General features: G+C 45.0%; 1 protein-coding gene across 1 annotated transcript in view; it reads right to left on the bottom strand.

The window, feature by feature from the left end:
• Fam49a (family with sequence similarity 49 member A) overlaps nucleotides 1-23,777 on the bottom strand; it is a 109,402-nt gene that overhangs the window by 67,291 nt on the left and 18,334 nt on the right. The gene's annotated exons all lie outside the window — the stretch shown is intronic.

The following is a 23,777-nucleotide window of genomic DNA, read 5'->3' as shown; positions in this document are numbered from 1 at the left end:
GGACACCTGTGTGCACAGGTGTGTGTGTGTGTGTGTATACATGTTTGTGGAGGCCAGAGGTTGACATTGGGTGTCTTCTTCAGTCACTACTTAGATACTGAGGCAGGGTTTGTTACTGACCCCACAGCTCACCTAGTTGGCTAGTCTCTGTAGTCAGCTTGCCCTGGGGATCCCGTGTGTCTGCCTCCTGAGCACTGGGACTAAGGAGGTCACAGTGCTTGTGCAGCTGAACGTGAACACTGAAGATTGAACATAGGTCTTCACACTTGCACAGCGCACACGTCACACACTGAGACACATCTCAGCTCCCCTTTAAAAGCAGAGTTCACACAGAGAGGTGATGCTCTCCACAGACTGTGGTTTTTGTAGCTTTTATGGTTTTGCCATGAAGAGACTAAATTGGTAAAACAGTCCACTGCGGCTCTGTGGCTGGGATGGTGCCCATGTTTCTTGTTATAAAAATATTGTTATGAAAGACTGTGAAACAGGGACACAGCAGTAGGTAGCCTCTGCTTTCTCTCTCCCTCCCTCCCTCCCCCTTCCCTCCCCCCTCTCTCCCTCCTCCCTCCCTCCCTATCTTGCAGAAGAATAGGAACGTTATGGATGTGTTCCTTGAGCACCAATTCTTAAAAGGATTTTCTGACCCGCCAGTGAATTTGGCCAGACACCCTGCTACACAGAAAATGGACAGAAAGAAGCAGTGCAAGTATCTAGCACCTAACATTTACTAACCAAATCCTATCTGCCAGGCACACCATGTGAATTCTACACAGATGTTTCCCCAACTTGGCTTAAAACTGTCCTAACTAGGTACCATGAACTCCACTTGTCCAAGCAACCAAAACCATGAACTTTTTACAGCTACATCTGCTGAGGCATGAAGAAAGGGCACTGTAGAACAAAAGATGAGTCCAACCTGCACAGGGGTTCCTTGAACACAGACACACACACACACACACACATACACACACACACACGCAAACACACATAAACACATACACATGTACACATACATTGTTATAAAAATATTGTTATGAATGACTGTGAAACAGGGACACAGCAGTAAGTGGCCTCTGCTTTTTTACATACACATATGCATACACACATATATATGCACATGCATACACACATATACACACACAAGCAAGGAAAGAGGAGGAAGACTAACTGGGAAGAAGAGAAAAAGGAGTGTCACCAGTAGAGGGAGGGGTTAAGAGAAAGAAGCAAGATGAGTATGGTCAAAAGTTAAAATATGGAAAAGAAAGAGAAACAGGGCCGCATCTGACTCTCAGATCTTGCTGTTCATATCAACGGAATTACAGTTATTGGGGTGAAAAAATCAAAAGTTGTCTATGTAGTCATTGTCTTCCTCAAATGTAGGACACAGTGCTTTGGAAGCTGCCTGTGTTCTAAAGACAGGAAGGATTATTCTTACTAGGTTCTGTTTGGGGCAGGGTGGAGGGAGGTTTGAAAGCCAAGGGTGACTGCCCAGCTCCCTGCCTGCCTGCCTGCCCCAGGAGGCTGGACTCCTAGCCTCAGCTCTGAGCAGCTGCAGCCAGAGGGCACCACAGGAAATTGTGATTATCAACGCTCTGGGCTCTGTTCCTGTTCTCAGACAGCGGGAGGGGGGGGGGGGGGGGGGACAGGGGGGGACGGGGACGGGACTGACGACATGCCAGGAGAGATGGGGTGGGGGCGGAGAAAGAGGAAGAAAAAAACAGGAAGTGAAGTGGGGGGAGGAAATGATAGAGAAAACAGCTACTTTGAAACGCCCTCTGTGAGAGAGTGTTGTCTGAGCAGACTTGTGGAGCTGGGACCTGTGTTTTTGGAAAATAGGGTGTGGTGTAAATGAGGAAGAGGGTCCTGTGGGTGGGTGCCCATAAATTTTATTTCCAGCACCACAGCCTGGCCTTTCCAACACAAAACCAGGTGTAAATGCTAAAGAAAGTGAATTTCCAAAGGGTTGGAGGACAAGGCCATCTCCTCTTGGCAAAGCCTGAGAGACCAGGTGAGCCATGGAAGGTTCTAGAAACAAAAGAGAAGCTGTTGAGTCACCAGAGCTTTCCCATGTCACCACCATCTGTTTTCTCTCTCAGCCACTTTCAAATTATTAGTTGTTCAGAAGGCCTAAGTGAATCTCATTCACCCAACGTGGATGGGCTATCTTCATCCAGATAACCCAGAGGGTCTCCACGGCATGGCTAAGACCCTGCCAGGATGTCTCCTACCCATTTTATTGACTCTGATACTCACAGAGGCCTCCAGAGCTTCCCCATGTCCAAATACACATCATTAAACATGACATCACCTGCTGATGGCTCAACAACCTCACAAAAATAGCTCTACTATATAGAAGAGGGTCAAGAGGCCCCACTGCTCCCTGAGGGACTGTTGGTAGCTAATGGTTACTGCTGAACAACTGTCATTTTCTTCTGTAGTCCAGTCACTACTGAGGTTGTTCATGATTCAATAAATGACACCCCCCCTCGTGCTCTTTATAAGGAACCCTAATCCAAACCAGCAGGTCTGTCTCTGAATCTCTCTGCCTGACTCTCTTTCTGTTCCTTTCTGTCTCTGTCTCTCTGCCTGTCTGTCTGTCTGTCTGTCTGTCTCTCTCTCTCTCTCACACACACACACACACACAGATAGATATAAGTTTTAGCACTTCTCTTTATTCTCACACGGGCACCGTGACTGAGCAGAGAATGCAGAATCCTTAACAAACAAGGCGACATGTTCTACCACTCCTTGGTTTCTCCTAATTGGCTGTGCATCAGCAAAGCTAATAAAAAGTACAGTCCAGACTTAGAGAAGGCACTTCACTGGGAAGCTTGTGTCTCTGTGGCTTTTGTTGCCATCAACCTGGCTTGGATCCATTGGCTAGCATTTGGGTAACAAGGGGGACTGAGTGCTCTCATTATGGTCCCATCGCCTCTTTTTTTTTCCCTACATATGATCACAAAGACCCAGTGAAAACTGTTTCAAGGTCTAACAACAAATGGCCTTCTGGGAATCTGTCCTGGATTCTGTGGATCATTTTTTAAAATATTCAAACAAACATGGAATAACACAGAGTAAGCATATCTGTGTGAGGAATCCAAGCTCTTTGAAGTGGTAACTCAAGGTGGGCGGCGAGAACCGAATATCCACAGGGAGAAGTGAGGAAAGCAACATGAAACTCATTGTCTCCAAAGCAACACGACCTAGCAGCCTACCATACTCATCTGCTTCTGCCCCTGGGATTATAGATACTATGGCAGCCTATGGCATCATTGGAGAACAGGATGGCTGCCCCACCCCCACCCCCCATAGCACAAGGTGACCAGAAATGTGTTTCCCAATACCACAGCCTTTGTTCAGCTTGAAAGACCATTTAATTAACAGGGGAAGCCCAAACCCAGATATGTGAAGAGCCCCGGAACAGAACCAAGGCTTGCCAGGTCATCTACTGATGACATCCAATGCAGTGACCTCTCACATCACCCCCTCCTTCCTATCCACAGAAGGAGCTGGGGGACAGCTTCTGACAGCTGTATGTCTTCTACTCTTGAGAATCTGTGGTGGTAGAACAGGGCAGGGGCAAAGTGAGGTAAGAGGAGAAAGATGATGAGTCCAAAGGCCTGAGAAAATACAGGCCTGGACCAGCATGGGAGTGGGCTCCTTCAAAGTGCCAGTCTCTGAAGCAGAAAGAGGACGCCAGTCCAAAGGGAGACATTTGACATCTTTCCCACAACATCAGGAGTGGGGACATAACAGTGCGAAGAAGGAGAGGACAGAGACGGCCTTGCTGTGTCTCAAGCTTTGATTATACACCTTGTCACCCCTAAAATTGCAATGCCACAGAAATCCTGTCGGTTTGGCACTGCTTTTGTCCCTTTTATAATTAAAGGAACTGAGATACATCATGGCTTAGCCTCTTGTTTAAAAGACTCAGTGTTTGAGACATAGGGTCAATTTATGAACTTGGGCAAGCTGGCTGGAATTCTTGCCTTAATCACTTCCTAAAATGCCTTCCCAAAGCAGCTATATTAAAGGGCAAAACACTGGAAAGAATTAAATAAAAGCAGATCCCTCAGGAACAGAGGACACTTCATTGAGAAGGGAAGCTCTCCAGGCAGGGAATATACCACGGAGTACTCAGAGCCAGCTGGAGAATTTAGTCCCTGGTCCCTCTTGGCTGGCAGCCCACTGGGGTCAGCCAGCACCAGTAAATGACATTCTGGTCTTGGTGTTTACATAGCCCCACTCATGGGAGAAAGAAGTGGTTGGGCCCTGGAGGCTTGAGATATATGGAGCATCAGGGTGGGTGGACAGGATGGTGATGCCTTAGGAAGTCAGTTCTTAAGTCCCAGAGGATGGAGCAGCTGGGGCAGGCAGGGCGGGGGCAACTCTGCTCACAGTCCCCAGGCTAATAGCATACATTCTCCCAAGGATTCCTGGATGCCTGGTTTCATCCTCACAAAGAAGAGACAAAGTAGGATGGGAGTCATCTCTCAGCATTACACAGGTACTAGAGTAAAGCCCAAATACCGCCAACCTTGGACCAACTAATAGTAATAAAGATAATGAAGGCAGCTGCCACTAAATGTCCTACATCAGCAAGTAAGCTAGATGTTGTACCCAGATCACTATTCAAACTCTTGGAGGTCCATAGGCATACTCCTACTTCACAGTTCACAGAGATCTATATAATTTTTTATAAAGGTCAAAAGTAGCAGGCTATGAGGACTCCGAGCCACAGTCCATGTGACATTGCGGCACAGCATCTCACTTTTCAGCCACATTACTAACAAGTGTTCAAGGGACTTGCCCATGTGATAACCCATAACCAACTTCCGAGATGTTAGAGCACCCTGCACAGGACCTCACCGAATCTGTGGTCCACCCTGCACAACTATGCTCAGTGCTATTGACCACGTCTGCATATATAGGTCCCATGGAATTACAGCGTCCTTATGCTCTATCAATGAAACCTTGATGTTCTGGGAACACAAAGCAGCCTCGTTGGTGATGTGGTTGAGACAAACAAGAGAACCCAGGACTGACCCAGACATATCAGGACACATGGTCCCCAAATGCAACTCACAGTCCCAAGGGACTGGTCATTCTCATGTCCAGTTACACAAGAACTCTTCTAAACACTTCTCCTGCTTCCCAATCCACCCAAACCCTCCTCTGGGACAATTACTCCTCCCTTTGCTCCCAGACTGTTTAAATTCATAAGTTCATAAGACCATGTATCAAGCGTTCAAGACAAATTATGTGACTGGAGATGTAATGGTTTAGCAAGCTACCTGGGATGGGGGTGCTGTTTGGTTCCTTGTGCCATCCACAAATTGAACCACTAGCTGTTTTGATGATCAACTAGTCCCCCAAAAGTCCGGGTTTGCTGGTAGATCTACAACCTTAGACAGACACAGGCCATTAATGGGCTGCTGCTGTATATAGTAGACATGACTATGCTGCCTACATCTACTAGATAGAGTGGAGCCCACTGTAGGGATGAGCCCAGGTTCCTTTGAGGTCAGTATACATGTAACTCCAAGTCATAGTCTTCTCTACAGAAGGAGGAAAGAGCTGTTAGTTAAGGAACAGTTTTGTTTTTTCATCTTTCCTGAGAACCCCACTTCTTAACAATCTAAGGTCAGGAGGAGAAAAATATCTGTCTTTCTTTTGAAACCAGAAGATCAGCCACAAATTCAACTCACATATTGTGAGGAGCCGGTGTGGCAGCAGTCCCAAGAAGGCGCCAGGGACTGCAGCTAAGTCTTATGACTTGCACCTGACTTCCTCACCTGAATATAAGCCACAACCATCATGAGAGCTGCGCAGGTGTACCAGAATACTGGCGAATCCATTTTGGTGGAGATATGCCCCTGCTGCCCTGATTAGCTGAAGCTGCGTACCTGGTGAGGTGACGTGGCCTGCTGTGAGTGGATGGGAACTGAGAGTATATAAGAGGGAGAGGCCCGGGGTTCGAGGGAGATATAGATGAAGGGAAAGAAGAAAGATGAAGACTGAAGTTTGCTGAATAAACTGCTGTTAGAAGGACTGGTGGTCGTGTCGTTCTTGCTGGTCGAGAGTGGACACGACAACATATCAATACAGGTAAATGAAATATTAACAAGAGAGCAACCACCATTTGACCATGCTTTGAAGGGACTGAGGTTCTAGCATGTAGCCAGAGGATATTATAGACTGGGGATTGACTGAGACCTAAGGAAAGCCTGGCAGCTCTTAGCAGCCCAGTCTCCATACAGGGCTCCCAGTCTCACCTGAGAGAGCACACAGTGTGGCTCTTCACTGTCTGCAGAAGGACATACTGTGTGCACGTTTCCTAATTCAGAGACGTCTGCCCTGTTTACCAAAAGTCATACCTGTTGATACTGCTGTGTGGAGGGAACCTTGTCACTATTTCTCTGGGTCTGTCCCTGAGACTCAGATCAGTCTTTATGGTAAAAGCAGTGTATCCACACCACACAGATGGGAGGAACTGAGAGAAGCTGAGGCTGTTATTCTGTTACTAGCACACTTGTGCATCTGTATCCCCCATCCCCGGGCTCTGTAAAGACATCCAGGTATTGTTAGTGGTCCAAGTCTCAGGGTGGCGAAGGAGATGCTAGAGGCCTACCGTAGCAGAACAAGAAAAGGAAGTATATATCTACTTTCAGGTCCATAGCGACCTGTGGCCTTTGTCGCCTGTATTATGCCATTATAGTGAATGTCCCTAACAACGAGGCTGGAGCCTTCAGAAAATTCCACTCTTCCTTTCAGGGAAGCCACAACTCATTCACGGAACAAAAGGCCAAGGTGAATCCTTTTTCTGGAAACAGCTTCTAGAATGTTCTTTACTAGAGATATTCCAGGGGAAGGAAGGCATATGACATGCGTTTGGATTTCTCCTCTGACAGCTCTGAGTAAAGAGACAATTAAATGCCAAGCATCAGACATCTTTCCCCCCTCTGCTTTCCCTAGGGAAGCAACTCCAGGTGTGTAACCTTTGGGACGCTGTAAGGAGTACAACTTAAGGAAGTCAAAGATGTCAGCACCTGACATCCTACCCTGTCTCCACAGGGAAACTGCACAGCAAGACAGAAAGACTCAGTGTAGTATAAAGTCTGTGCATGACCATCTCCATCCAGTACATACATACAAGGCAGGATGATGGTTTAATCTGAACACTGGAAACTCGGGTCTGTCCCTGAACTTGGCCTTGGTTGGGCAGTACCTGGTCAGCCAGGTATGAAAAGACAACTCTGGCTGAACCCAGTTCATAAAGCAGTGATGGTATACCAGCAAGGCTCTCTGGGCAACTCTGGCAATCGAATGTGTCACCTGTGTTCACTCTTTATGTGCACCATGGGATGAGCGATCCTTAATAGGAGAGTCTGAGTTTTACCCCCTATACTGTGACTACTCAAGAAGTGTGTACAAAAGAGGCTTGTGGTGTCTCACTTCATCCAGTGCTACTTCACTAAGGACAGGGGGCTCAGTGACTCCTGAGAAGGAGGGCATAAGGGTAGCAGAGCCAGAAGCTATTATACACACTAAAGGAGGACATAGCTGTGGCAAAAGCCTAGAGCTGCAGGTTGAACAGTGGTAGGCGTTAATCCCAACCCCAGCTCCATGGAAATGTATATTCTTTGAGCCTTGTTGGCTCTTTTCCCACAACAGTATTACTAGCCCCATTCCAGTGTTATTAGAGCTATCTGGCATTTAAAGTAACCATTTGAAAATCAGCAAACAGGATTGGCCTAATTTATTGCGGCAAAGCTACCTTGGGCCATCTGGTGTAAATAAAGGTTTTAGGGGTTTGAAGGCAGTGGCACTGTAAAGCACAGAAGTCAGAAAGATCAATTGGTGGTGTGAGCACAAGTTGAAAGCTTTGTGGTGATAGGCATTTGCTCTTCATATTCAAGCTACAGCAGCAGACTGCAAATTCCATAAGACCTTGGAGTCTTCCAGTACTCAGGAACTCAAAGCTACAAGGGTGTCATATAGCAAAGAGCAGTTGGATCCTATAAGCCATGCTGGAACTCCTAAGGCCCTGTCCTCAGTCCACCCTCTTGGATGCTGTGTCAGGTGCTTTGTGTATTCCTGTACACAAGCCTAGGTTAGAGTTCAAGCAGGTAAGGCAGTATGGTCTTGCCCCAAAAGAGGCACTAGGGACACAGGACTCTTGTATCCTTCATGGTAAGGGACAGAAAGAAAGAGGATTCACCTACATATGATAGCTGGAAGCCAGCTTATCTGTGGTACAGACAAGGCTATCCTGGCCTCCCAGATAACACTGGCTTTTGCTCTAGACAAAGGTTCTGGGATCTGGAATTTCTGCTGTGAGGAACAGCTGGAGGGAGTCATGTGATCAGCATTCAGCACTGCACTCACCCTCAGAAGCCAAAGGATGATCCTGTCCCTGAAGAACAGGCCCTTTCATAGAAGGAACCTTGGAACCTCACACCTTGTGGAAGAGAGAAAGAGGAAGCAGAGAGATAAGAGACAAGAATAAGATCTTCAGAGAGTGTGACAACAGCCAAACACACCTTCCATTGTTGGCATTTTTCCAGATTCATCATCTCCTAACAGAATCCATTTTCTTAAACCAATTGCTCACATCCCTCCATAAACGAGACGCATACAAAGTCAGCCTAACTCAAAAGTGCTCCGCAAGGCTTCATGTTCTCTCGGCCTAGCTGTTCCCTCTGCCTTTGACGTCATCCTTAGAAGCCGGCAGCAGACTCTTCCTCCTGGAAGTCTTCTCAGGTTCCCACTGCCATTGCAGCTCACACTCATCTCCACCCTTTTGACCCCTTGGCATTTAGTGCTCACGAGTGCTTCACCAGTTTTCCACTGGATGGGGCCCCCTAAGCTCATGACCAGTTTCATCCCTCTCAGGCTGTTGACCCTGTTTACTGCCCAGAGAAGGGAATCTGTCAAGCACACAATTGATCGTATGTCTTTCCTACTTAGAGGGTTTTCAAGGATCTCCCATCACCTTCAGGATAAAATCCTGAGCATTGGCCCAGGCACCTATCATTTCCCCGAATCTATCCAATTTACAGTCACAGGCTCCTCCCAAAGTTACACAATGATGTGACACCAAAGAGAGGAGGGGAACACCCACTTGTGCATAGCCAGCTATGCTTCTCCTCACTCTTTTAGTAGCAATACACAGAGGTACCTAGGAGCACTTGACATTGAGTCACCCGCCCAGGTGAAAGAGCTAAAACCAGCTGTGCCCTCTGGGTCACTCAGGTTGCATTTTTATGACAATCAGCTACTCCACCAAGGAACTAAGGGACAGGAGGCACCAGAGGTTCAGGCATAAGAGTTCACTTTATAACCATAGCAAAAAGGATTACCATCTTACTTGTTACAGATCCCACGTGATCCCTCCCAAGTACTTTACAGTCAACACAGCACTCAAGTCCCTACACAGAAGTGATTCTGTCTAGGAGATCCTGCCCTGTGGTGAACATTCTGAGGCTGCTTCTCTAAGAGTGGGGCTCATACTGCTCTTGTGAAACACGGTAAGTATGAAGACTAGAAAGAGTCCTTTCAATTCCCAGACAAGGGGGAACAGCCCAGCCTAACTATTCTATACCTATAAGAAGAAATGACCAAAAGAATCCACGATGGGCTAAAGCCTCTTCCCACAGAGCATCCTGGCATTGAGTACCTTGTCTTTGGGTTAGAAGAGTTAAGGAACAGAAGCGAACAAAAGAGAACAGTGCTGGTCACTATATGAACAGAAATGTGATTCCATGGCTCTCTGAAGCTATAACACCAGCTCAAAGTCAACTGCATCTCTTCCCAACTTCATGTTCAGTGATGTTATGCAAACACTTGAAGGCAGACATGATAGGAATTTTCACTCTATAGAAACGCCCTAATCAATTTTATTTTCGTTATTGCACAGAATTAATTAATTAAATATTGACTACCACAGTGCAGAGTGGGGTTGTGAGAAGCTAGGCTATCATCTATCCCGTCTTTGCTTTTAATTTTATTTGTTTTTATTTTGTATGTATGGCTGTTTTGCCTGCATGTATGTCTGTGTCCCATACACACGCAAGTGTGCCCTGCATATGGATGCAAGAAAATAGCCATAGATTCCCTGGGCCTAGTGTCATAAACAGTTGTTGGCCACCACATAGGTGCTGGGACTGGAACATGCATCCTCTGGAAGAGCCACAAGTGCACTAAACCACTTTGCCATCTCTCTAGCCACAAAGTAAGCTATTTCAATTATAGTTACATCTCTGCTCCCAGTTAACTGTTTGAAATGCCTACACTTCTCCTAGTCATGAGTTTTCTTTTAGGACACAACTCGAAGGGTACTTTGGCAAAGATAGATGTGGATCAGACATTTGTCAGTGTTCACAGACATATTTGGTCATCCAAATTGAAGTGTGTGTAGTGCTTCTGGCTGGGGAACTGCTAAATATGCTACAACAAAGGCATAATTTGCATCGAATGTCAGCAACGCTAAGACTGACTATATTAATAACATATTTTCTTGCTGCGATAGCACACCATGACCAAAAGTGACTTATAAAGGAATTTATTTTGCCTTATAGTTCCAGAGGGATATAGACTCTGAAAAGGTGGGAAAAGCACAGCCGCAGGCAGCCAGAGCAGGAAACTGAGAAATCACATCTCCAGCCAAACTCAGACAGCAGAGAGAACCACTTGTAAGCGGGGTGAGGCTATAAACTCTCAGAGCCCGCCCCTCAGTGACATGCTTCCTCCAACAAGGCAGTAAGTTCTGTAAGCTTTCCAAATATCCATCGAGGACCAGGTATTCAAATATGTAAGCCTGTGGGAGATGCTACTTCTCATTCAAATGACTACACTGAGAGGTCTTGCTGGGAAGACAGAGAAAGGAGAGAAAGCGAGTCTGTGCATGCATTATCCTTGAGAAGGAAAATGAAGGATCCAGATTCTTGGCAGGAGCCCTGGAAGGCTAGCCAAAGGGTTAAAACATTGACGTGTGCCCCCTGGAGAGTGCTGGTGAGAGACAGCTCTCACTCTAACACAGTGCTGGGCACACCGCAGCTTATGGGATGCTTACTTGAAAGGTGAATGGGTCTAATCAAGTCATGAGTCATACTCTCACACTGATCAACCCTCCACTGCGCATAGAACCTCCACAGTGACACCCAGTGAAAGATCAAACTTCTCTTCCTCTGGAAGGTGTTGAGAAGGATAATATAAAGTTGCAACCTAAGAGACTCAGCTTAGATAAATAATCGCTACCCTGCTGACAGTGTCAGCATTGGTCAGAAAGGCAATTTTTTAAAATTTAAGTTCCTTTCAAACAGGGGTAGAGATATCTGGAAAGATCAGGTTTCCCAGCACTCCTTTGGGGAGGCAATTGTCAGAGACACACAGCAGGCAGCCTTGCTTTCAATACATCCAAACCCACTTTAAAAAAGACAATCCCTTTTATTCTTTGTACCACTGAGGATTGAAAATGCATTTAGCACAAACCACCCAAAGTGGAACACAGTGTTGGGTTAAGAAACACTAACAAACTGTAGCAAGCCCAGGGAACCACAAGAGAACCCCCTGGGGCTGGCTCACCTCTGGCCCTCACCAGGAACAGACCAATAGCAGGCTCCATACCTCCTGCCTCAGAGCTCCCAGGGCCTGGTGTCTACAGAGCTGGGGGAAGAAGCTTTAGCCACAGGCCCTTCCTGGAAGTCTCTGTGAGGCTCCTGATCCACATCCTCACAGCAGAGAGGCAGTAGACTTCTAAAGAGGAAGATGACAGAGCAGGCGACCTCCCTCTGTGTCTCCCTGAAGATGTGAGGCCAACCATACACCATCTGACTCACTCAGCCCTTTAATTAAAAGCCCAAGGGCTCAGAGCTAATTCTAGATGTGACAGGACCCAGTAGCTTCTCAGGCACCAGAACTGCAAGCAGAGTAATGAAGATAATTTTGCCCTTCCTGATCTAAGAATGACAACTGGCTTAGCTATAAATTACACTTCCAGAATGAATGCGAGAGCTGGAAGGCACCTGAGCAAGTACCTCTCCCTCCCTTTTCCTTGGGGATGGCTTGGTCAAAGTAGGGTTAAGGAGGCAGCTGATGCCCCAGGCCTGGCAGCCTTGGCTGCCTTCTTCATAGACTCTTAGACAAATGCAGGCTTTAGTGCATTCAGTACCGAGTGCCACACCTTGCCAGAGAGTGTGGCTTTTATATTCATACACTCCCTCCTGACAGTTTCCCTGGGACTCAAAACAAGCCAGCTATAATCCAGATAGGACCTGGAGCCACAGGGGAAGTGGGATAGCTTCAGAGAAAGTAGTTTCCAACCATCGAGTCTAGAAGGCTGAATGAATGTGGCCCCTCCCATGCCTTGCTCTCTCATTCCTCTTTCAAGTAAACCCACATTCCAGTGAAGTGGGTCTTATAGCCAGGCAAAGAGAAATACATTCCTCTGTTGGCCAAACAGCAAATGGATGTCTTTGATTCGACTACTCAGGCCTAGATACATTTTCAAAAATTATTTAAAGTTGTAATAATTAAAGCAACAAGAGAACAAGTACCAGTCACTAAAGGATCGTTATCTCCTCAAATCCATGTGTTGCACACTAAGTTCCCTATGCCACGGAATATGGAGGTGAGACCTCAGGAATAACCAGGTCACATGGCTGGAACTCTGTGACTGGGTGAGTGGGATTCATAACCCTTATAAAGCCTCAGACAGGCTGAGCTCCCCATTGCTCATATAAGCACACAGTTAGAGTGGCTATCTGCGCATTAGGAAGCAGACTGTCACCAGACACCAAGCATTGCAGCACCTTGATCTTGGACTCTGGCTCCTGGAACCATGAAGAATACATTTCTGTTTTGAAGCCAACGGTCTATGCCTTCTGTTCCAGCATATGACAATGGGTCCCAGTGAGACTCACTTTGCTGCATCACTAATAATCTCCTGATTTACTCAACTGTAACCTGGGATTTCTATGCTCTCATGCTGGCCAATATCTATGCATACCTTTTATGAATCAAGCACTTTACAAAATAATGTCTCCTTATCAAAGTAGCTTCACATAGCATGTTTTGGTTTGCTTTTATTGATGCAAAAACCCAAAACCAATAGGCAAGTATCAGAGAGCACATAGCCAGTCTCTGAATCAGATAGAGGGTGTTCATTCCCATAGTGGGACCTCCTTCCTTACCAGGGATGGTTATAACCTGGCGATAGGCTAGAGGTCACCTCCTTCAGGATGTCCGCTAAGGGTGGTAGTGAGAACCAGGGTCCTGGAGGATGAACAAGGTGCTGACTAGGGGCTGATCTTAGGTTCTAGGTCCACTCACATGAGATCATCATGGAATCCCAGTAGTGCATGAGTCCTTTTATGTAGAGAGAGAAGAACAGGGCTTAGGAGGATGAATCAATCTCACTGAGACCCCTCTTTAGATTCTTACTAACTTCTTACAATTCTTCCATTCTTGGTAGGAAGGTTCTGAAAACGAAGTCTGGCAATCTCACCTTCTGTTGCTAATAGCTGATAGGCTACCAGAAAAGAACACATGGCTTGACAGTTAAATACAATGTGGCAGACATCAAGGTGGGAAGCAGAGTAGGTAGGAGGCACAGCGATATGCACAGAACTTCACCTGCACAGTGGGGAGTAAGTGAATCTCTGGCTGGGAAAGGACTCTCAGAGGGAACAGTGCCTACACTGAGTCACACAGCCTTTAGCCACTTTGATGAAGGATGTAAGGAACAGGTCCAGGCAACAATAAGGATGAACAGAGGTGGCTCAGTGGGTAAGAACCACGCTAGGCCCAACGGGGTCCTGCAAGGGCAGCTACACTCATATGCACATACCTCCTACTACACATAATTTAAAATTTTAAAGTTTTAGAAATGGATACAAGCGATGGAACTCACAGGAGTAAGAGAAAATGATGGGGGTATGTCCGAGAAGAGTCTTGGTTGTAACATGGCATGGGTGCTGAGACCACAGGGGCCTGGAAAATCATAAGGAGTCTATACTCTATACTCTGAGACAGGGTTTTACCTTTCTTTAGACTAGATGAGACAAGGCTTCCTGATTTGCATTTTTGCTTCATGTGCATATGTTATATTGTCAACATCTATATTCCTTCTCTAGCAATAGCTGTATCTCTAAAGTGGAAAAACATCATGCAGCCTCCATATTCCCCAATGTTAGAATTAATACAAAGTGAGAAGCCAAGGGCCCAAGAGATTTGCAAAGAGTGGGTGGGTAAGAGTGAAAGCAAAAGGAAACCTCCCAGCATCCTGTGGTTTTGTTGTTGTTGTTGTTGTTGTTGCTGTTGTTTTGTTTTTTTTTTTTAAAGCCAGGAATGGCTGTCCCTCTCTGTAAGCCCAGCATTAGGAGGGGCACAGACAGATGGATCCTGGGAACTTGTTAGCCAGACAGTCTAGCTGCATTGTGAGCTTTAAGATCAGTGAGAGACTCTGGCCTCCATATATGCATTCATGTATATGAACACCTGCACATATCCCTATGTATAACACACACACACACACACACACACACACACTGAGAGAGAGAGAGAGAGAGAGAGAGAGAGAACAAACATAAGGAATTCTTAAATCTTATCAAGGCGGTTAGGGAAACCAACTCCGCACTTCCGTTTTCAACTCAGGAGAATGGGCGAGAAAGAGACTCTGGTTCCCAGAGCAGAGAAGGCCACTTATGCAGCTATGGCTCTCACTACCTTGACCAGGGTCTCTTAAGGTTTTTCCACTTACAGCCCCTTTCCCCTTTTACCACATGACCTCAGGCATATAGGTATATCCAAAAATTGAACAAATCAAACATTTACCAATAATAAATCATAAAATAACATTAAAACAAGTCATATATAAAAATAATCTTATCATTTATTAAAGACAAAAGCAAATGTACACACTAGTAAGATATATATTTCTAAAACAGTCCAACCCAAAGATACATTAATTTGATACATGCTAAGAAACAGTGGTAGAAAAATATTAAAGGTCATTGTTTTTCATAATTAAACCCTTGTTACTATAAGAGGAGAACACTTTGTATACACAGCACAAGCCTTGCAATTCCATTTTGGGAAGACATGTTTTAGGCAGCTTTCCTTGGCATTTCATGGCTGCACATGTTGTGTGCTCAAAACCAAGGATACGACAGAGTCTCATAGTGTGACATGGGCCAGTGCCAATGGAAACACCTTCTATTCATGGTACATCTGACTCTGATTTAATGCTTGGTGTTGCATATTCATAAATTCTTACTGTCTCTAAATTGTTCAGGACCCCCCCCCCAGTTATGCAATCCCATAGGTGACCCACAGTTTAAGAAGCTTTGGTTTAGAAGTACTGCACATTGCAACCACTGTTTGCAACTGCAGTGAGGTTAACTCTCCGATGAATGCCTAGCAATACGGAAGCAAAATGCCAACATCCCCAAACCCTCCTTTCTTATTTACCCAAATGAGTGTTTCCAGTTTCAGGTATAAAGAGGATTCTTACAAAGCCTTTTTGAATCTTAGTGAATAAATAGGTAGATGAAGCATATTTGGTATTCAAATGAAATGGCAGAGCCTCTGCCACCAAGGGTGGGCCCAGCATACCCAGCTGATTCCAGCCTCTCTCTCTCAATCAGCACTCATTCTAGATGTCTTTAACTCCTGCAGAAATAAAGGCAGGACACGTGGAGAGCACTGGTTTAAGTACGTGGCCTGCAGGCAGTGTGTTGGGGATAAAAGCCCTCTTTCAGAAAGAAATACTTCCAAGCCATTGCACAATCACCTTTATTATCATAATGTCTCATTGTGCATTTTGTAAAAACACTTTCTGAGTCCATCTCAGGCAAAAAGTGCTGCTACTAGAGAGGGGAAAGAAATCTGTAAAATTTAAACCATGGGGCATTTGTTCAAGGCTCCTGGGTAATGATGTCCCTTGATATATAATTCATGATCGCCTTCAAGCTTGGCCTACTTCTGACAAGAGATCATATATTTTGGAGAAGTCGAGAAGGGGGAGGGAAAAAGCCACTTTGAAATGGTTCTGCTACGTTTTTGCTGTTCAAGCAACGCCAGATGAGATTTTGGATCACTCTTTTGTAGCATAAGGGTTCCCTTGAAAAGCTGTTTTATTTTATTTTATTTTTTTTCTCCTCCTTTGAATCGAAGAGGCAGCCAGACACTCGGTTTCAGTTTTATCTTCTGTAACACCGGATAAAAGACAAGGCTGGATCCATCTGTTAGCACATACAGAAAGCAAACTGTGCGATAGCAGGCACACTCACATACACACGAGCACACATCTTTGCAAAAAGGGGAAAAGATCCACACTTTTAAAAAATGTATCATCAGCCATCGTACCCAATGCCGACCAGATAACAGCACTTTTATCCTTTTATGGGCAGATTCAGGAAGAAGCCAGACAGCCTGCCTGCCTGCCTGCCTGCCTGCCTGCCTGCCTACCACAAAGGCTCTTTCCCTGAGCTGCCACAGGAGTGGGGGTGGTGAGGGTTGGCTGCAGTTCAGACCCCTCCTGTGCCCCAGCCCCAGTCCTGGCAGTGATGGGGTTCCAACCTCTAGAAATCCTTGTGGATGCCCCTATGGGTGACTACCACGACTTAGTGTTCTCTGCTGAGTATGGAGGGCATGGATGGAGTAGGTTTTCATTCTCTGGCACAGTGGCCATTCTCATGGGTCTGGTCTTCTAGGGACAATGATCAGGCAGGCTGCCTGTGCTGAGTTTTACAGAGGGAGAGTGCAGAGCCCCATCTGGTTGGTTGGCTGCTGTGATGGTACTGTTTGCTGGTCGGGTTTTGCTGTGTGTTGCCCTCCCTGTGTCTCCAGAGGTGCTTTGCTCAACAGTTCATGTGAGAGAAGCCAGGAGAGTTCAGACCTGATGGTCAGTCTCTCAGGCTCCAGGATTGCCTTGTTAAAGTGGGTGGGGTTAAGGTGGGGAGACTGAGAGGCACAGGGCTCTTTTGTCTCTTTAATAGTGAAATGGTGTTAATCACAGAGTTCCCCCAAATAAATAAGCTTCCATGTCATTAATGAAACTGGGCTTGAAGCATAGGGTAGGTGGAAGATGGGGAAGCAGTGGGGAGGTAAGTGCATGTGATGGCTGAGCCCCAGTTGCGGCATTCGCAAGGTTTGTGGGGTTTCTGGCATTTGGTGGGGGGGTCTCACCACCCAGGCTCCACCGCATTGTTCTAAGATATGTCCCCCATCTGTCTCCATTCAGGACATCGTTCTATCCTGGTTGCCTAGTGACCTACTTCTTAGGCAGCTAGAGTCACAATACTAATATGTAGATGCCACTGTGACCATCCTCTGGACCAAACGTAGAAATGATAGTCTTCTTCTCCCCCAAGAGCTCTCTGATGTCACACTCTGCTCCCCTTTTGTTCTCTGGATTCCTCAAATCAGTCACTTGGACCCCCTGAAGTTCTTACACCCTCATCTAAAATGTCACCTGTTGGATGAGAAATTAATTTTTCCTATTGTTTTTTCTGATGGCTTAAGAAGGAACAAATACCATCCTGTTACCTTCTGTGCAACTGCCCATCATGATCAAAGCCAGACTCCCATTTCCAAGGCTCTCCTCACTAAGTCTCTGGTCTAAACTCTGGCCTTATACCCTACTCCTGGTTTTTCTCCTCAGCATCTTCTCCCAGAGCAATGGAGCGCTCTGGCAGCGCTTCTCTGCATGCTTTTGCTCACATCCTACCTCTATGTAGAAGGTTTACATCCCTTGATCTCTACAGAACCAAATCTCTTCTTGATCCTCCTTAGTCTCCTGGGGTCAGTTGACTCCTCTTTTTCCAAACTCTGAATGCTAGCATTCCCTGGAACCTTCAGCCTTTATGTGTTCCACCAGGACACCCTCTTTTGGTGGTCTTCCTTCAGTTTTAGGGCTTTAAATACCATCTCTATTTTGATTAATTCCAAATGTATACTCCCAGCTTTGATCTGTCCTTTGTTTGTCATAACCGACAGTCTATGTGGAATCTACCCTCAGATGTGTAACTCTAGCTTTAATGGCTGGAACTCCTCATCCTTCCTCCTGGTTCTTCATCCAGGGATGTGCTCATTTCAACTAATAACAATTCCAGGCATTCCGGATCCCAGGACAAACACTGAATCATCTAGCCTGCTTACTTCATGACCCACATTCAACCATTATGGAAATTTCATACCCCGATTCTCAGTCTAGCTAGAATATCCACTCACCAGACCTCTGCAATCCCAACTTTATTCCTTGGTGGTGTGCTTTTCATCCAACAGACAGAGCCATATTAATACCAAGACGCCATCATAGCCCTCCTATGGCCTAGGCTCTCTAGTAGGTTCCACTTTGTTCACACTAAAAGGGTCACACCCTCCTCCAAACCTCTCTGACATTACCCCTGCTTTGCCTTTGTTTTGGGAGCTCTATTATTGTTTCCTGGCTATTCCTCAAATATACCAGTTACACTAACCCTTTTCCCTTCCAGAACACAGTTTCTGCACCCAAGGATATGCTTACAACCCTCCTTTCTCAAATATTACTTTCTTACCTTTATGCTAATACATCCTCTCTGCTCTCCCACAATTGGAGCTCCAGTAAGCATGCTTTCTGGGCTCAGCTATGTTGATCTTGCTCACTGTCACACTCTTAGTACTCAATGTTTTACAAAGGATTCTGTGGATGGAGAGATGAATGATGCTTGATACCTACTTCCTGCCAGGACTAGTTCCACATGGACCTGTGTGCTCCAAGAGACAGTTATTAATCAGCCTGACCTTCAAAGCATACAAGCCATGATTCTCATCTCCTACCGTGGCCCCCAGTGCCTGGCAGAGTGCCTGAATAGGAGCAATTTATTTGACCTGCATTTGATCACTGAAAGTCAAGTTCATCTCCCTTCTGGCCTGAATGCAGACAAGGAAATATCTTAATTCTTGAGTACCAGCCTCTTGGGACTCTTCTACCTCTGCAGATTTTTGGGCCCTAGTGCTGATATGCAGTGGAGTCAACCTCAGGCATTACAGTATCCACTTCTAATGCATGGACGTTAGAACGAAGTCATAATGTCCCTAATCTAAGGTCTGCCCCTGCACTGAATGATCTGGATCATGGAGGAATCTGTCTTCACTGACAGAGGATTTTAAGACCTTCTGAAACAGAGCCCATGTCCTGGCCTCAGATGACCATCTCTCCTGTGAAATGTCCCTGTTATGTCTCCCCGGGTGCTGAAGCACACCATGTTCCAGAGGCAGCTGTCCAAGGGCTGCTGCGCTCAACTACCGCTGTCTGTCAAAAGCTTCCCTGACTGTGCTTTCTTCCCAGATGTTTGTAAAAAGGCTTGCCATTACAAGTTCAGAAGCGAGATTAGGGGCTTTCAGGCTCTAATTAAAGGAATTAACTGAGCTCCAGAAGTAGCTTCCTTGGGGGCCACACATAGATAATCACATGGAAGATGATTCTGGCATCACTGCATGTGTCTTCTTCTACCCTTGGGGGAGTCTTTAATATGGAAGGGGGTCAATTATTGCTATGGGAAATAAGCAGAAAGTAGAGCAGAAAAACAAAGCAGGATGTGCACACACAAACACACACACACATTAATATTCCTATTATTAGGAATAGCACCTAAAGATTTATCCAGCAACACAACTAACATTAAAATAAGAAAGAATAAATTCTTATTTGTCACTGTAGTAGAAATCAAGGGGAAAAGAATACTTGGCGAGTAGTCACACATTTTTTTTCATCTGAAAGTTGTATTTCAATCGAACTTGCAGACGTTCCAGGGGAGCTGGCAGGCGAGCAGAACTGATCCATGAGAACCAGAATTCTTTCACTTTTTGTTGCCAGCAATTTCATAACCACGAACAAAAATTACAAATGACATAGGACTGGCCTTTGGGTGCCTCTCAGTGGACAAAGTCACCTCTTCTTGATTTGAAAACATATCCCACAAACCCTGGTTAAGGTAAGCAAATAAATCTACCAATGGCGCTCAAAGGTGCGGTATTTGGAACTACATGTCTATGCTTCAACTCGAGAGTTGCCTAGAAAATGGTGCATGCTCACATAGGCCAAATGAAGAATCTTAGGAATCTAGAGAAGCCAGCCAGTATCAGGAGCTGATGGCGCTGTGGGGCAACCAAGCTCAGGCCTCCCCGTAAGGCCAAAGCAGTCCCTGAAAAATGATTAAGTTTTCTCATGGTAAAGTTCTGTTTCTTTAGTTCTATTATAATTTTAAAAATGCTTTCCGTTATGGTTAACTGTACATATCAACTTGCCTGAGCTACAGGGATGCCCATATATTTATTACGAAATGCCTTGATAAACAGGTGTGTGTGTGTGTGTGTGTGTGTGTGTGTGTGTGTGTGTGTGTGATCTTTGAATCCACAGATGAAGTAAAGCAGTGTGGCCTCCCACAAGTGGGTGAGCCTTCTCTAATCTACTGAAGGCCGGAGGGAAAGAGCCTGGAGAGAATATTCTCTAGCTGCTTTTAAACTAGCACACGGAGCTAATGCATTTAGACTTGGACTAGAGCTGAAATTCACACTGTGAGCTCCCCTGGTGTTCAGTCTTGCAGCTCCAGGCTGGATCTAGACCACAGGTCTTCTCCAGAGTGCCAACTGCAGATCTTGGGAGTTCTGAGCTTCTACAGATGCATGAGTTAGCTCCCTACCTGCCCCCTTCTCCCTCCTGTCTGTCATCATCATCTATCTCCTATTTATTTATCAATCATTTATTTAGTCTATATCTCTATATTTACAGCTACACCTAGATCTAGATAAAACAATATACCAGGCAACAGAATTGCTAGTATTATTTTAAGCAATGAAATTTTATTAGGTATAGTCTTCCTTCCAAAAATAAGGATTGTAAGTTAGGTGTAGGTTTAGCTCTGATCCCTGAGACTGTCTAGAACTGCCTTTGTCATTGGTGACTTATCTAATGACAGACAAGCATGCTTGCTCAGATATACTGCCTAGAGCAGATTCTCTTGCAAAATTATTTAAAAGGATTTGACCCAGGACAGAGCTGAACATACATAGTATTCTCTGTTGGTTTTCTTTCTCTTTATTTGATATACATCTTATGAGGTCCATCAGATGGGGTCCAGCTTCTACCTCACTCATGACCTCTGATGATTGTATCAATTCTGTCTCAGATACTCTACCCTCTTCTGCAGATCTTTGATTTCACAAACCGCATTCTCCTTGGCGGAGGAGGCTCTCTCTAGTTTATTTTTCCTTCTCTTTTGTATGTTCTACACTTTCCCTTGAGATATTCACATGGTTCAACCTGACCAACTTCTTTTATATATCCAGTCCTAAAATTGTCTTCCCTGAATCATTTGGAAATGCTTTTCACTCCTACCTCCTTTGTTCTTATATCCTTCAATGATATCTATCACTGCCTAACACAATGTGGATGCTGACATAAACAGACAGACACAAGACAGTCTAACAGGCAGATAGACAGACAAATGGCTGACAAACCAGGGGTTTTACTTTGCTTGAGATGCCAGTAACATAGCATGCATTCAATAAATATTTCTTCACTGAATAAGAAAATAAATGAATGATTGAACTAGGCTCAGTATCACGGGCCTGATTCAACTACACATGCTCAGAAGCATAAGTGGTAGCTGTGAGGAGTTGCTAACAAGGTTTCCATAGGAAGCAGCCCCTCACTGGGACACCAGGTCTAAGCAGTACTTGTTCTGTACACAAACATGTGCTGACAAATGGGAGGAGACTCTACAGTAGGCCTCTCCTGGTCACCAAGACCTTCCTGACCATCTCCCAAGCTATATAACAGAGGCTTTTGTCAACATAATTCTTCAACCACACTGGCTCAGGTATAAGGGGTGATGAATCTCCTCAGTACCAAGTAGAGGGTATCAGGCCACTGACCACTGTTCTTACAAAGCAAGAACATATACTGTGGACTGGACACACTCAGCACTAAGGGTTTCAATCCTTTCCCCCTCCAGCTATTAGCTATATGATCTGGGCCATATACAGACATGTACATATATGACTTCTTTTTCTGTCCTCTATAAACTGGGGCAAGTGGTGATGAGATCTAATTCCCAAGATAATTATGAAGATCAAGGGTTACAAGGTAGAATTCTCAGTTCCCCATGTAACTTCAGAGCTGGATATTGAGTGTTTCCTCACTAATGTCAGCACAAGTTAAAAACACTTGATGAGCAAATAAAGCCTGTAGTTTCTTCCATAATGCTAAAACAAACCCACACCAGTTTTTCTTTTCTTTTTTATTTTCTGGAGGGGAGCCCACCATTTTTTATGTTTGTATTTTTGTTTCTTTCTTTGTCTTGCGGATATCTAATAATCCTGGTGAACAAAAGATGAGATGATGTGGTAGGTTGGGAAATCTCGAGGTGCTCAGGATAAAATCATTTCAACTAAAGGTGCTAGAATGTCTATGCCAGCACATCCGGAAGACTGACATTTCATTGTCCTCAAGCTCATGGCACAGGTTACATTGGCCTCTTCATTGTCCTCAAGGTCATGGCACAGGTCACATTGGCCTCTCCAGTTGTAAGTTAGTCAAGATCTTAGAGACAAATAGATGGACAGAGTAGCCCCACCTCAGAGGATTTGTTAGGGTGTTTCTAGAGTATGGATAGCCTTAGAAGGCTGAGTATTTGTCTACACAGGTTAACTCTCCCTGTTATCATGTTTCTTCTCCTGTGATAGCTCTTAGCATACCATGGTTCCTGAGTTACAGTTTGTGCTACAGTCTCTGTAGACTAGCACTGCCTGACCCAGGCCAATAAGAGACACAATCCAGAGGTCTTTGACAAAGAGAGATGGGGTATCTGTGAATGACTTTTGTGCTTCAAATTTGCCTCAGTATAGAAAACTCCAACAAACCACTCTGAGAATGTGAGAGCCAAAACTGGAATTAAGGGAAATCCGGTCCAACTAGGATACCCACAAATACATGTTCCCACCCAAAATGTGAAGATTCCAAACTAACCTATCATCTCACTGAGTCCTCCTTCAACACAGAATAGCAATAGGCAATGTTGTCCCCAAACTGCTACAGTAAAGAGGAAGCAAGAATCATAAACATTAAGGACAACCCCAAAGAAAGGTGCTATCATGGTCAAAAGCACTATGTGATTGCTCTCCCTGTCAAAGACATTGATCATCAAGATGTTGGGACCCTGAGTTAAGTTTATAGCATTGGCATTCTTTGATATGATAATGAATTCTAACATAGGGCTAAATACTTGAGGAATTGGATTATGCTTTAATTTAAGGGATAAGTTGATAAGCGTGTATACCTTTCCATCGCACAGCTGACATACGTGCACTGTCAAATTTTCTAATCACAAGTAGATTGCAAGGAGAGTAATTATCCTTCAGTATCTACTGGGAGTGTGCTTCCCCCAGACATTCAAGTTCACAGATGTTCAAATCCTTCTACAAAATGGCTTAATATTTATATAACCTACACGTATGCTTTCTATTACTTTAAATCACCTGCTGTAATACAATCTAAATGCTATATAAATCACTGCAAAAGACATTGCTTAGAAACTAATGACAAAGATAAGTGTGGGAAGCCACATGTGCCGTTGCAAAGTGGCACAGGCTTCTGCTGGCCACCACGCATACATAGGCAGGAAAGTTTTTTGCCAAGATGAGGTTTTGAGAATTGACCAAAATTGACCAATCAGAAGAGAGAGAAATTGACCAATCAGAAGAGAGAGAAAGTAACCAATCAGATAAGAGAG

The sequence above is a fragment of the Mus caroli genome, chromosome 12, assembly GCF_900094665.2.
Source record: "Mus caroli chromosome 12, CAROLI_EIJ_v1.1, whole genome shotgun sequence".
Classification (NCBI taxonomy): Eukaryota; Metazoa; Chordata; class Mammalia; order Rodentia; family Muridae; genus Mus; species Mus caroli.
This window is presented reverse-complemented; position numbering and strand designations above follow the sequence as displayed.